This window comes from Enhydra lutris, unplaced genomic scaffold (genome assembly GCF_002288905.1).
Source record: "Enhydra lutris kenyoni isolate GAN:26980312 unplaced genomic scaffold, ASM228890v2 scaffoldscaffold30, whole genome shotgun sequence".
NCBI lineage: Eukaryota > Metazoa > Chordata > Mammalia > Carnivora > Mustelidae > Enhydra > Enhydra lutris.
In genome coordinates, this window is record NW_019154114.1 from 2,849,615 (window position 1) to 2,863,489 (window position 13,875).

Sequence of the window (13,875 nt, forward strand, 5' to 3'; positions counted from 1 at the left end):
TATATATATATATATATCTTCCTTATCCACTCCTCAGCGGATGGACTCTTGGGCTGCTTCCATATCTTGGCTATTATAAATAATGCTGCTACAAAATAGGACTGCAGGGGCACCTGGGTGTCTCAGTGGGTTAAAGCCTCTGCCTTCAGCTCAGGTCATGATTCCAGGGTCCTGGGATCAAGCCCCACATCGGGCTCTCTGCTCTGCAGGGAGCCTGCTTCCTTCTCTCTTTCTCTGCCTGCCTCTCTGCCTACTTGTGATCTCTGCCTGTCAAATAAATAAATAAAATCTTTTTTTAAAAATGGGACTGCATATATCCCTTTGAATTAGTGCCTTTGTATTCTTTTGGATTCTTTGGATTCATACCTAGTAATGTAATTGCTGTATCATATTTTTAACTCTCTGAGGAACCTCCATACTGTTTTCCAGAGTGGCTGCACCAGTTTTCATTCCAACAGTGAAAAAAGGGTTACTTTTTCTTTACATCCTCGCCAGCACCTGTTGTTTCTCGTGTTGGTGATTTTAGGCATTCTGACAGCTGTGAGGTGATCTCTCACTGTAGTTTTGATTTGCACTTCCCTGATGATGAGTGATTTTGAGCATCTTTCCATGTGTTTGTTGGCCACTGTCTATCTTCTTTGAAGAGCCATTTGTTCCTGCCTTCTGCCCGTTTTTTATTAGAGTATTTTTATTTTTTGAGTGTTGAGTTTTATAAGTTCTTTGTATATTTTGGATACCCACCCTTTATTGGGTATGTCCCTTACAAATCTCTTCTTCCATCTGTAGGTTGCCTTTCTGCTTTGTTGATTGTGGTCTTTGCTGTACAGAAGCTTTTTATTTATTTATTTATTTATTTATTTATTTATTTTTTTATTTATTTTTTTTTTTTATTTGGCAGACAGAGATCACAAGTAGGTAGAGAGGCAGGCAGAGAGAGAGAGAAGAGGAGGCAGGCTCCCCGCTTAGCAGAGAGCCCGATGCGGGGCTTGATCCCAGGACCCTGGGATCATGACCCGAGCCGAAGGCAGAGGCTTTAACCCACTGAGCCACCCAGGCGCCCCCAGAAGCTTTTTATTTTGATGGTGTCCGATAGTTTATTTTTGCTTTTGTTTCCCTTGCCTCAGGAGACCTATCTAGAGAAAAGTTGTCAGAAATTACCAGCTGTGCTCTCTTCTGTGATTTTGATGGTTTCAGGTATCAGTTAGTCTTTATTCTGTTTTTAATTTATCTCTGTGTATGATGTAAGAAGTGGTCCAGGTTCATTCTTTTCCATGTTGCTGTCCAGTTTTCCCAACACCGTTTGTTGAAGAGACTCCCCTTTCCCATTGGATATTCTTTCCTGCTTTGTCGAAGCAGGAAACCCAACCAAATGAGGTTATTATTTTTATGTATCAGTATGGCAATTCAAAATAATCAATGTCGAAGATGAATTGACCATAGAATTCTGAGTTTATTTCTGGGTTTTCTCTTTTGTTCTGATCTGTGTATCTGTTTGTGTGCTAATACCATATTCTTTTGATTACCACAGTTTTGTATTGTATCTTGAAGTCTGGAATTGTGATGCCTCCAACTTTGCTTTGCTTTTTCAAGGTTGCTTTGGCTCTTGGAAGTCTTCTGTAGTTCCATACAAATTTTAGGATTGTTTATTCTAGTTGTGTGAAAAATGCTGGTGGTATTTCATAGAGATTGCACTGAATATATAGATTGCTTTGGGTAGTGTGGACATTTGAACAACATTTGTTCTTCCAACCCGTGAGCATGAGATGCCTTCCCATTTCTTCATGTTGTCTTTAGTTGCTTTCATTGGTGCTTTATAGTTTTCAGAGTTAGAGCTGTGAGTTTTGAGAGTAAGATCACAATGGTGAAGTTGTATTTCTATCCTGTCAGATCAAGGATACTCACCACCTCCGTGACTTTTTTCTGCTAAGAGTGACCTTGATCACCTGGCTGAGGTAGTATTTGTCCGGTTTCTCTACTGTATAATTACTTGTACTTCCCCCATTTTCATGTTTTTTTTTTGGAATGAAGTCACTGTGCAGAGACCATACAGAAAGGGTTTGGAGTTAGGCTTCCCCTTTCTTGGGAGCAGAGTATCTACATAATTACTTAGAAGTCTACATAGGAGAGTTGTCTCTTTTCTTGATACATTTATTCCATCACTTATTTAGAAAAGCATGGACTTGTGAGCATTTATTTTCTATTTTGCATTTTAATCCAACACTACTTAATTTTGTTGTTTAAATTGTACCAGCTTTGGCACTGAAATTTCTTTTAAGCGATTCCTGTGCTCCTTTGACTCCCCACCCTCCAATCAATGCAAGCTTTTTAAATTTGGGGGTACCTTCTTACTTTCTGGTATAATTCTTTTTTAAATATATATATATATATATATATATATATATATATATATATATTTAATTATAAATCTTGTTTAATAACATCTTGTATAATTCCTGCGCTGGCCCTGGAGTCAACCATTTCTCCTAAAAGCTCCAGTTTAGCAACCAAGATCTGGGTTCTAGACGTGCACATTGTTACCAGGGTGTTGTTTCTTTTAGGTCTTCTCAACTGAGGGGAAAAAAAACAAAACAAAACACCCTATATGTATTATGTATGTCAGTGTATTCTAACTCCTGTGTGTATGCATTTATATGCTCCTGTAATACACACACACACACGAATATCTCTACTGTAATTGTCTGTATCTATACGAAGCTACTTGTGAGTTCATACTCCTATCTCCAGCTTTAATCCATTACTACATGAATCGCTCTAGCCTCCTTACCTTGCTTCTCTGTAAATTCCCCTTATACAGTGAGAAATGTAGCTCCCATCACCTGCCATCCATTTACTTCATTGTTTCCTTATGGTGTGCATGCAGAGCTGCATCAGAATTGTTCACCTTAGCATTGTGGGAAACAACATTATCAACCATAGTACAGTGCTTATGTGTAGTTCTTTTGCCTTTTTAACCTTACAGACTCTACTCATTTCCAAAGTTACCTTGGTCAGCACCTTCTCTTCCTGGCCCTTTCAGCAAAGTTGTTTCACACATTTGGAATACACTCGGATTCTCTACATCTACAGTCTACATCTCTTCCTGAGCTTCTCTTGATTTCCTAAATGATTTTTTTTATGTGTGTGCATTAAGGTTCAATTCTTTGTGCTGTACAGTTCAACTAGTCATTCACTTTTCACCATCTATTTACTCCCCAGTTATTCATTGTTTATAGCACTCCTATCACATACTCAATAAGTTGAGTTAACTGACATTTAGAAAACATCTCTTAGGGGTACCTGGGTGGCTCAGTGGGTTAAGGCACTGCCTTCAGCTCAGGTCATGATCTCAGGGTCCTGGGATCGAGCCCCGCATCGGGCTCTCTGCTCAGCGGGGAGCCTGCTTCCCCCTCTCTCTCTGCCTGCTGCTCTGCCTACTTGTGATCTCTTTCTCTGTCAAATAAATAAACTCTTAAAAAAAAAAAGTCTCTTAGGGCATTTAGATTAGAAAAGATTAAAATCTACAGAGAGGCATAGAATGGATAAACCCTATCAGAGCTTAGCATGGAAGAATTAACTGCAGTAGAGAATTAAATTTGGCTTGGAGTCTCCTGACTGCCAAGCTGATAAAAAGAAGTACAGCAGGATCAGCTAGCTGGATTGTCTCTTGGCCCTAAACACTGAGTAGCAGCTATAAGGGCTAATGGGAGGGTGAGGTGAACTAAGGTTGACTTGGGATCTACACGCAGACTCCCGGATGGCAGGTGTTCAAATAAACCCTAAGTCCAGAGAAACTTGCATTTCAGATTCCTTAAGGTTGCTTCAGACCTGTCTCCCCCAGAAGTTCACGAGGGTGTGGGAGATTTGCTGTCAGCCATAGATAAGAGGCTTCATCACCACTATCATTATGAGGGACGTTTGAAGGGACACGTTACCCCTGTCTTTCCAGAATGCTCGTGTGTGCTCTTCTTCTCATACTCCTGCCCTCCCCCTCCCCGGAAAGTCCGCGTGTGTGGTCATCCCCACTTTACACATAAGTGGAAGGTCAGAAAGGGCTTGATGTCCTGGTGAGGCACAGCGAGGACAAGGAACTCAGCCCCAGGATCCATCTTTCTGTCCACTCCCCAAAGTGACCCTTGTCATTTTTTTCAACCTCAATGACTTTGGGGACAGAACCCCAAATAAAGGCCATCTAAACCAGGGTGCATGCATCCTTATTTCTGATTCCTATTAGAATCCACATCAGAGGGACTGAGATTTCATATACATGGACTTGACAATTCCCCAGAGGTGAGCCAGGCCCGGATGTATCACAGCACTGCAAAGCAGCCGGTGGCCTTCTGTGGCAAAGGAAGCAGATGTTCCCTTTTGTCTTCCCAAGTCCTTCTTAGGTATCAATGTGTTCTCATGTCTATATCATTTTTTTTTAAATACTCTGAAACTAAGAGGTAAAGAATAAAAACTTCTGAACAGAGCAGGTGATGTTCACTCCTTTCCCTCTTTATTTGTACACACTTATTCACGGCTTCTTCACTGTTATTGTGGAAGAGAGATGACTGGTACTGCAAGGATGAGGCATGAAGGATTTAAAATAGGAAACTGGGGGAATGTGTAGATGAGAGCACAGTGTCTCTGGGAACCTCCACTTCCCCGGAGAGTACTGGTTCACTGAGCACAATGGTATGACCTGTGCGAAGATAAAGGTTTCCAAATTTTTTTTAGATACAAATACCTGAAATTTTCTTATTCAAAATGATTAGAATAAGTAAACATTTCCTTATTTAAAGTAGGTAAGCCTTAAATCTATGGAAAACAAGATTATTCAGTATAGCTCATTAACTTGGTAAACATTTACTGTGTATAAATTGTGCAACGGGAACTGGGGATAGAGAAATAAATAATATCGATCACAGTATTCAGGAAGCTCAACATCTAATTTGAGAATCTGCCCCCAGGGGTCTGGATTGTTGAGGTTTTTAGGGCATAAAATGCTGATGGTTACACCTTTCTGCTCTGTGAGTCTTGAGGACTCCTACAGTGAGAACCACGAATCAAACCTACAAGGTTTGAGAAGCAACAAGATGGATACAACAAGGAAGGAAGGAAAGAAGGAAAGAACCCTACTACCTTCCTGACTTTGGGCAGATGGAAAAAAAAAAAAAGTCTTATCCAAAAACTCCCATTCTGTTGATCCATGTAAACTTAGCCAAATGCTGTAAACAGAAGGGGAATTTTACAAATGTTGTCCCTTCCCTGATTTGTATGTTAGCATTTAGGTGTTATTATCCCAATTTTGTGGGGGTAGGAAACTAAGACCCCAAGAGTCTAACCATTGGACCCAAGCTTAAATACAGACAGGAGGGGTTAGGGCTGGATGTGAATCAGGCCTGTCTCATTTGGTGTGATATCTCAGCCTTCTTCCCTATGCAACGTTGCCTTCACCATAGGAGGTTGGACTGATGCGAGAAGTGTCTATAGTGGCGTGATACAAAAACAAAAAGAACATCCTTAGGATTCCCTTCCCAAGAGAAGCAAGTGCTCACTCTTCATTCATCCATGACTTAGTAACTAATCCATCCCCTTGTAACATGGCCACTCTGTCAGTCAGCGTCATGGTGCCTTCCAACTGAGTGACTTGAGAGTTCCATAAGTAGAATATTTAGTAAAGACGTAACACCGTGTAGGAAACCCACAAGACATATGTACAGTAGTCGAAGCCTATTAAAGAAGCAAGGGGAAGGAAACAGTGACTGGATTCTGGAGAGCAATCTGAGAGCAGAGGGACCTCCTAACAGGAGCTGTGCCCTTCCTTTTGAGGGGGTGAAGTCCTCCATGGTGACCCACAGTGAGGGAACCACAGGGAATAAATGCTCTCACCTCAGTCTTTTTTTTTTTTTTCCCCTCCTTTCAATCTCCTGATGGGTTCCCCACTGGCCCAATCCATTTGGAAGCTTGGAGGTGAGGGACCCTCTGGATATAGATTGTAGAGGTCAAGCACAGAGCAGAATAAAAAGGGAAAGTAGATCTGGGGAGACAAATAAAACCTATCCATCCCAGTGCCCCTTAGGCATTCCAACATTGAATCAACTTAGCTCAATATCAAAATATGTTTTCCCATTGGGATCAGAAGCAATCTCATTATCTGCGCTCACTTTGGCAACACATTCACTAAGAATTTGAACAATACAGAAGTAATCTCATCTTTCTTAGCATAGCCCTCCAGGTACCTCAGAGTCCTTGATTGGAATTGAACTAGAAGTCAGGATACGTTTCCCATCCTTGCCCTAACCCAAGCCTGGACCTTGTTCCTTATTCTTCTTTGATTGGTTTGATCATTCTGATGCCAATAATGCCTTATAACTAACTTTTTGTGATTTGCTAGAAACAGCCTAGATAAAATTTGTGGATTCAAAATATCCAAGGAGACAGTAATGTTGTCATGATTTTGAAATCTTGATTTTAGACTTGATTTTAGAAATCTCCGTATCTTACAAACTGGGTGAACGTCACAGGCCGTGTGCCTTATCAGAGTGTCTGATCTTGTTGGGGGGTGTCATTAAAAACAGGTGACAGCTGACTGACCTGTGAGCTGGACGTGGGCACTCAGAGGATCCCCACTCCCACCCCGTCCTTGGAATGTGCCTTTCCTGCTCCCAGAGGCTGTTCGAAGGACATAGCCTTGAGACTGTGACATGGTATTGAGAATATCCACATGGTATATGTAACTGAGCACAGTTTAGAGCCTCTTTATAAATTTTTGAGATTTGGCAGGTAGGGGCAGGGATCAATCCGTCTTGCTGCTCCCCATGACAAGCCTTACATTTAAGTTCCCTTTGCTTATTAAAACCTCCATGTACCAGCCTGTACATGTACCAGTGTCCCGCCTCTCCCTGCACTCCAAGTATGGGGGGCTGGTTTCAGATTACACCTGGGAAGCTCTGGAAAGGTTGCAAACCAACAGATCTCCCTGGTGTGAGATAGGAATATAAAGTTACTTCTCAGGATGGCACATTTTTTGACAATCTAAAGACACAAAGCAAGAAACAAAAATGTGATTCCGTCATACACAAGAGGGTCATGACTTTTCCATTTACTTTTCAGTAAGGCATTACAGCAGTTCAGAAATCAAGTTCTAGGTCACAAATTAAGGCTTTGAACCTGGACTCTGGAACCTCTTAGCTGGGTGACAATGAGCAAATGCCGCAATCTTACTATACCATAGTTTCCTAATCTACAAAATGGTACTAACTAAAGCACCCACCTTACAGGCTGTTATTTACTGGTTCATAAATAGTGAGAAAACCATGGGTATTATTGTATTGTCCTAGATGCAAAAGATGCCTGCACAGTAATAGCCAAGTCCATAGTTCATGTCATTCTTTAATTAAAGAGTGCCTATTGTGCCCTGCTATTTTTTAAGATGTATTATCTAGCTGGAGACAAAACATCAGTAGTTACATCTACTTCTCCTGAGACCATAGTCATAAACAGAATTAAACTCCTCAGTGATGCTGCTTCTAGCGTTATTCCTGAATTTTGTTTACCAAAGAGATCTTTGCTTTAGTCTTAGAATTTTTTTTTAAGATTTTATTAATTTATTTGACAGACAGAGATCATAAGTAGGCAGAGAAGCAGGCAGAGAGAGAGGAGGAAGCAGGCTCCCCGCTGAGCAGAGAGCCCGATTCGGGGCTCGACAGCAGGACCCTGGGATTATGACCTGAGCCGAAGGCAGAGGTTTTAACCCACTGAGCTGCCTAGGCGCCCTAGTCTTAGAATTTTTTTTTTTAAGATTTTATTTATTTATTTGACAGACACAGCGAGAGAGGGAACACAAGCAGGGGGAGTGGGAGGAGAAGCAGGATTCCAGCAGAGCAGGGAGCCCGATGTAGCACTCGATCCCAAGACCTTGGGATCATGACCTGAGCCGAAGGCAGACTCTTAATGACTGAGCCACCCAGGTGCCCCTAGTCTTAGAATTTTTGATGTGAGCTGACTGAACTCACTGGCTGGGGAATCAGAGAGGTTGGTCTATTTCCTGTTGCGGCTAACTTGCTGGTTGCCCCTCTGTCAACCACTCGGTTTCCCTAGGTCTCCTCGAACTCCTTTGCTAAAAATATAGACAGACAGATGGATAGGATTTAACACAAGCAAACCGACTCAGTTTCCATTTCAAAGATTCTGTGGTTTCATCAACCCATTCTCTGAAAGCAAGTTCACTTACTCCTGGAGTTCTTTTACCACTCTTCACCCGTGGGAAATGTTCAACAAGCTCAGGAGAACACACAAATATCAAGCGTGTACGATGTGCCCAACACTAGATACACACTTAATAAATTCTGGGTATTTTCTGAAACAAACAACATGTTCCGTCATCAATTCCCCAAACCAAGACATTCAACTGTCTCTGGCGGAGTAAAAGTCTCTCACGTTGAGTCCCACCTTTGTTACACCATGCAGTGGCCCTAAGAGCTCCCAAATTCCATATGGATGCACATTGCTGTGCTTCGATTCATACTTAATTTCCTACAATGGGAAGGGAGGATTCGTTGAATGAAGGGGCTGCTGTAGAAAAAGCAACACATGTGTCTTCTTGGCTAATGTCTGCTCTTTTTCCAGTTATTAGAGTTCATGCCGTCACAGGAAGGGAGCAGAGTTGTTTTTCCCCCGTTAGAACAACAGGGGGAATGTGCTGCAGATAAGAGACACTGGGGTGTTTTGGCTTTTGGAAATGGAAATAGAATAGCTGTATACATGACAAGCTTGATCTGGGAAGACTGACAGCCTTCCCCCTTCCCTCATCTTTTAATTCTGATTACTCTCAGCCTGAGATCTATCTATCAGTTCTGAATGCTCTTTGCAAGAAAGGTTTCATTGTGAAGGAGGGGGGCTGGCCTTATTTTACCAGTAGAAGGTTATTATCTTGCAACAGCTGCTTGGAGTTAGCTGCAGCCCATACTTAAAGCCTGAGCGCTGGAGCCTTATTTAGTGCCTGTGGATTTGCGGTGAACAGAGTGGGGCTTAACTCTTTCTTCCCCCTGTGGTTGATGACTTCAGTGGGGATTCAAGTCAGAGAAGGTCTGTGAACAAAGAGGGTGGGCATAGATGGAGGGTTGCCCAGGCAAGTGGAGGAAACACTTCTCCCTAACAATGCCAAGTAGTGAGGTGTTAGGAGAATTCAGGGATGTGTTGAACACTTTGTAAGCATTATTTCAGTGAATTTTGACTATCGGTGCTCTTGATGTTGATAGGGTTGTGCCCATTTCACAGGTAAGGAAATGGAGGCTCCAGCAATGAAGGCTAGGATTCAAATCCACACAAATCTTGGTATAGAGGCAGCGGGCTTCACTCCCACGGTCTGTTGTATTATACTTTCCAATATTCCAGAGACATTAACTGAAGATAGTCTGTGTGTTCTGCCCTGTGCTGCCCTACCTATGGGGATAGAAAGTTCCCACTCCACAGGACTCTCAGGGGGCCAGGAAGCTGAGCAAATACAGGTGATACACTATCAATATAGAAAAGCAGTAACCACTTAAGAAACTTCTCACACTATCTAGGGTAGATACAGTAGATGAGGGCCCAGAGGGACTTAGGGAAGGGGCAGCGTTTACTCAAAAAAACAAACAAAACAAAAACAAACTAAAGAAGTAGACACAGCTACAAAAAAATAGGAAATAGTGCAGTGAGAGAGAGAGAGAGAGAGAGAGGCTGATTTAATCAGCGGGCTGAGGGGGCCAGGGGATACAACCAGAACCCCAGGAGCATCTTGGCTGCCCTGCCAGGAACCTAGACTTGATTCTTCAGGAAATGAGCAACAAGGTAGTCAGATGGGCATTTCAGAAAGATGGCTGTGGCTGTGGTGGGAAGATGTTTTTGGAGGGAGCAAAGCAGAGGAGAAGAGTTAGGACACACTGACGTTCCAGGAAGACGAGAATGGCCAGGACAGTGGGAATGAGCAATAGGAACTGGTTCAGGAGCTACTCCACAGGTAAGAACAAATAAAATGGTGCTGAGCTTCCTTGCCTGGCTAAAGACTAAAAAGAGGTTAAATTTTCCAGCAGGAAGTTGGAAGGAACATTGCTCAAACCACTAACTCAACCCCAAATGACATACATTCCTGAGGGTTACAATGCTAATCAGTGGCATTTGGCGGTGGTGGGTGAGACTATGCCAACACACACACACACACACACACACACACACTCTCTCTCTCTCTCTCTCTCTCTCTCACTCTCTCTTTCATTTTCTCAGCACGTCTGGAATTTTTGTTCTCCTTTGTTTGACTCCAGCATCTTTCCCGGTGACAAAGAAAACCAAAGATCTTGCCATCCATTGTTAAGCACAAAAAGAGGCGAAGTCGGGGGTTGTGGGGGAAAAGTTGGCCGACTCCGAATTTTATTCTCTGCCAGAGGTTCCCAACAATTCACAGTGGGAGAGAGAGTGGCTTGCCAGAGGGCTCCATGTGACTGGGCTAAACTAGAAGAATATGTCAAGTTCAAGATGAAAAGACAGCCCTCGCTTGAAAACGGAGCTGGGAGCTAATGGAGCTGGGGAAGGGGGCCTTTACAAAGAAAAGTGCTTATTTGCAAACTTGTTTCTCTGCAGCAAATGCTCCCAGGACCTCTGGCAAAAGGAATTCCTGGACACAGGCCTTCCCATTGAGCTGTTAGTAATCTGCGGTTAATTACCTCTAGCCAGGCTCCCTTCTGCAGCCCATCCATGGGGCAGCTGCAGAGGTCTGGGGTGGAGGTTTTGCCCTTTTAATTCCAACATCCAACAAAGTTAAAGTCTTACAACTGCAGAGCTAGAAGAAACCTTACTTCTTCTGCTCTAAGTTCCTAATTGTTCCCATGGCAGGAGGCCTGGGTCAGACAAAGCAGGGAGAAAGGCAAGGCTTCCTTGGGAGGCCCAGGGTTCTGTGGGTGGTCCACAAGCAGGGTGTGGCCTTCCTGCTGTGAGGGTATTCTAGGAGATCCTGTCACTCAGCAAGGATTATCTGCCCTCATTAAAGGAAGTGGAGTGTAAACTATCATTTAGGTCCAGATTCCACAGGCCCAAAGGGCTAAGGCCCTTTCCAGCAGTGCTGTTCTAGGCTCCCAACATTGTACATCAAAGTGAAACAAACCTTTCCTAAAAGGAAAGTACATGAGTCAGATTAGTCTGTGCTCTCCAAGGATAGGTAGATAGAGATTTATTTTGAGGAATTACTTGATGTGATTGTAGATGCTGGGAAATCTGAAATTTACAGGGCAGGCTAGCAGGCTAGAGATTGAGGTCAGAGTTGATGTTGTGGTCTTGAGAATTGCTTCATCACTGGGAAACCTCTCTTTGCTCTTCAGGTCTTCCACTGATTGGATGAGGCCTGCTTCCATTATGGAGGGTAATTTGCTTTATGTGAAATCCACTAATTTAAATGTTAATTACATCTTTTAAAACATACCTCTGTTTGACAAAACAACTGACACCACAGTCTAGCTAAGTTGACACATAAAATTAACCATCACAGAAGGTATTGAATGTGTCAGCAGTCTGTATTGGGAGGTCTTGGGGATAAAGTCCTATCCAGAGATTTTTATTCTTCCTCCCCAGACTAGGGTTGAACACATGCCAGTTTAGATCTACCTGAATTCCCCACCCATCTCATCATCCCTAATGCTAGCCTTCTACTCATTCCAAAAGTAAAGATAAATCATAAGACAAGTGAAACCCGGGACTCTGCTTCTGGATCACAGATTTCATAACTGACGTGAACCCTTGGCAGGGGATTGTTGAGGAGTCTAAAAACCATAGGGTTGTGTGGGGACTTTTATGTCCATGATTTGTTCATTCCATAACTGAAAGCCTGTATCTCCCACTTCCCTTCACCCATTGACCCAGCTCCCTCTCCTCCCATAGCAACCATCAGTTTGATCTCTGTATTTATGGGTCTGCTTCTGCTTTTTGTTTTTTCATTTGTTTTTTTTTTTTTTTTTTAAAGATTTTATTTATTTATTTGACAGACAGAGATCACAAGTAGGCAGAGAGACAGGTAGAGAGAAAGGGGGAAGTAGGCTCCCCGCTGAGCAGAGAGCCCAATTCGGGGCTCTATCCCAGGACTCTGGGACCATGACCTGAGCCGAAGGCAGAGGCTTTAACCCACTGAACCACCCAGGCGCCCCTCATTTGTTTTTTTAGATTCCACATATAAGTGAAATCATGTGGTATTTGTCTTTCTCTTTCTGAGTTATTTCATGTAACCTAATACCCACTAGGTCCATCTATGTTGTTGCAAGTGGCAAGATCCCATCCTTTTTATGGCTTAGTAATAGTCCATTGCATATTTATACCATTTTCTTTTCTTTTCTTTCTTTCTTTTTTTTTTTTTTTTTTTTTTTGAGAGAGAGACAGAGGGAATCCCAAGCTGGGTGTGGAGCCTGACATGGGGCTCAGTCTTAGAACCCTGAAATCATGACCTGAGCTGAAACTCATAAGTGGATGCTTGACTGAGCCACCCTATACCACAACTTCTTTATTTATTCATGTATCAGTAGACACTTGGGTTGCTTCCATGTTTGGAGTATTGTAAATAGTTCTGCACTGAATATAAGGGTGCATATATCCTTTTGAATTTATGTTTTTGTTTTCTTGAGATGAATACCCAGTACTGGAATTACTAAGTCATATGGTATTCTATTTTTAATTTTTTGAGGAACTGACTTTTTATTACACAGGGGCTGCACCAGTTTGCATTCCCACCAACATTGCATGAGGGTTCCTTTTTCTGCACATCTTCATTAACACCTGTTATATCTTGTCATTTTGATTTTAGTTATTCTGACAGGTGTAACTTGGTACCTCATTGTCATTTGGATTTGTGTTTCCCAGATGATTAGTAATGTTGAGCATATTTTCATGTGTGTGTTTCATATCAGCTGTCTTTTTTGGAAAAAAAAAAAAAACATGTCTATTTGGGTTCTCTGCCCATTTTTTTTTTAATTTATTTATTTGACAGAGAGAGATCACAAGTAGATGGAGAGGCAGGCAGAGAGAGAGAGAGGGAAGCAGGCTCCCTGCCAAGCAGAGAGCCCGATGCGGGACTCGATCCTAGGACCCTGAGATCATGACCTGAGCCGCAGGCAGCGGCTCAACCCACTGAGCCATCCAGGCGCCCCTCTCTGCCCATTTTTAAGTTGGATTGTTGGGTTTGGGGTATTGAGTTATATAAATATATATTTTGGCTATTAATCCTTTATTGAATATAACATTTGACTTTCTTCTCCCATTCATTTTGTTAATGATTTTAACAAAAACCTTTGTTAAGTTTTTTGTTTTTTGTTAATGGTTTCTTTCACTGTCCAAAAGCTTTTTATTTTGGTGCAGTCCCAATAGTTTATTTTTGTTTTTGTTTCCCTTGCCTGAGGAGACCTATCTAGAAAAATGTTGCTAAGGTCAATGTCAAAGAAATTACTGCCTTTGTTTTTCTAGGTGTTTTATGATTTCATGTGTCACATTTAGGTCTTTTACCCATTTTGAGTTTATTTTTGTGTATCATGTAAGAAAGCAGTCCAGTTTTATTCCTTTGCATGTTGCTGTCCAGTTTTCCCAGCACCATTTATTGAAGAGACTGTCTTTTCCTCATCGTATATTCTTGCCTCCTTTGTCATAGGTTAATTGACCATATAAGTATGGTTTTATTTCTGGGCCATCTCTTTTCTTCTGTTGATCTATGTGTCTATTTTCATGCCAGTACCATACTGTTTTGATTACTACAGCTTTGTAGTATGTCTTGAAGTTTGGAATTGATACCTCTAGATTTGTTTTTGTTTCTCAAGATTGTTTTTGATATTTGGGGTTTTTTATGGTTCCATACAAATTTTAATATTTTGTTCTAGTTCTTTG